General features: G+C 38.1%; 1 pseudogene; it reads left to right on the top strand.

Annotated features, from left to right (window-relative positions):
- The first annotated feature begins 654 nt into the window (after positions 1-654).
- Positions 655-1,965, top strand: LOC114614703 (annotated as a pseudogene).
- Positions 1,966-2,051: the final 86 nt, after the last annotated feature.

Genomic DNA, 2,051 nt, shown 5'->3' with positions numbered 1-2,051 from the left:
ACTGATCTACCTCTGAATTACACTCCATCCCCTCAACTATATCACTATGAAGATGGAAATGAGTTCAGAATTATTGCATTGCAATCAAAGAAACAGTTTGGTAAACTGAGGTAGAGATTGATGTTGACAGCTCTTGTCCAGAGATTTGTGTGTGTGTGTTTGTTTGTGTGTATGTGTGTGTGTGTAATAGATATGATCCATTTAAATGGTATTATAAATCCAAAAAAGACATTAAAGATGCAAAGATGCAAATTAGACAACGTGTCTAATTTGCAGATATCAAGATATCTGAAGTGTTGTTTTTCAGAACTACATTTAGAGTTTGAGATTAAGGTAGCCAGAAGCAAAGAAACCTAGTGTCTGTGGGCAGGGACTGTTCAGACATCTGGCAAGTTGACAGGCTAATGGTAATGAAAGTTTATTAGGAACAAACCAAAGATGCCAGAGACCAAAGAAAGGAGAAAACAGAAAAGATGGAGAGGAGAACTGATTCAGAGTCAGAACAGGAGGCACAGTGAACTAGAAGAACAATACAAGGGCAGGGCAGCTTGGGGCAGCAGTGGTGCTTGTTCTGCTTCTCTGTAAGTCAAAAGAGGAAGAGCCCTAAGACCACAGGGATCCGAGGCTCCTCCTAGTTAAAGAATCATAGTATTGACATTGGATATTTAACATATGCATTCACATAATATTATATATTATCATTACATGTTATTTTACACAGCATTTGGAAAACTTTGGACTATCCAATGATTATGGCATCAAAAAACATCTGGTGTATAAGAAGGATCTTCTTGGTTTAACAGAATGGATGCTCCAATATTTAGCAGTATTCCTCAAGTTGATTCCATTCAGGCTGTTTAATGTGGAATGCAACAGTGTAGACAAGGAGTCTTTGGAGAATGAGGACCTACTGAACAACTTGCTCACCATGAGAGTTGATATTGACAGGGCAAGGAGACGACAGCCTGGAGTGTTTAACAGGGCTGTTACGAATGAGCAGGAGCTGAAGATATTCCTTCTATCCAAAGGAGCTAGTGACAAAGTGATTGGTAGCATCATATCAAGATATCCATGAACTATAACATGCACTCCTGAAAGTCTTTCAAATGATGGGAACTGTGGAGAAAGATTATGGCATCAGTCCTTGAAATTGTGAATAGTTTGGAGCGTTCTCCTGAATCCTTTTTTCAGGCTAATAACAACCTAAACTTAGAAAATAATATAAAGTTCCTCTGCTCTGTTGGATTGACTCATAAATGCCTCTGCTGACTGGGGACCAATGTTCCCAGAACCTTCTCCATCAGTCTGAATTTAAATAAACAAATGGTTAAAATTTTGCAGGAGTCCACTAGATCCTTAGGTCACAATGATGCCACAGATTTTGTCTGAAAGTTAATTTCCAAAAATCCTTCCATCTTAATTCAGAGTACCAAATGCGTGAAAACTAACATTGAAATTTTACAGTCAGCTTTCAACTTAAACAAAGAGGACCTGCTGCTTCTGATATGTGGCTAGAATCTTAGACCTTTCCAATGATTGTACTAAAAAAACTACACAAACATCAAAAAGAGGCTGCTTTCTCTTGGACGCACCGAGGAGGAGATACAGAGGTTTGTCCGAAGCTATCTGAATATGATCTTCCTGTCAGAGAAAAACTTTAATGATAAAATAGACTGCCTTATAGAAGAAAAAATTAGTATGTCACAAATAATTGAAAATTCGAGTGTGTTAGACTTCAGCATAAACACTTTAAAAACTCACATCAGAGAGTTGTCACATGCTGGGTATGACTTGAGCACATCCAGCATTGCTCTGCTATCCTGGAGTCAGAGAAGATACGAAGCTAAACTGAAGAGACTGAGTGGATAGGACAGTACGGGAGGAGTCACAGGGAACTGGACTAGTGTACCACTGGTTCCAGTTGGACTTTTCAAACAGGAGAGGTTTATTTTTTTATAAATATTTTAAAATACTTAAGATTACATTTATTTGTATCTGTGTTTTATGAATGTATAGCAAGTCTCTCTCTCTCTCTCTCTCTCTCTCTCTCT

The sequence above is a fragment of the Grammomys surdaster genome, unplaced genomic scaffold (genome assembly GCF_004785775.1).
Source record: "Grammomys surdaster isolate TR1022 unplaced genomic scaffold, NIH_TR_1.0 126400, whole genome shotgun sequence".
Lineage (NCBI taxonomy): Eukaryota > Metazoa > Chordata > Mammalia > Rodentia > Muridae > Grammomys > Grammomys surdaster.
This window is presented reverse-complemented; position numbering and strand designations above follow the sequence as displayed.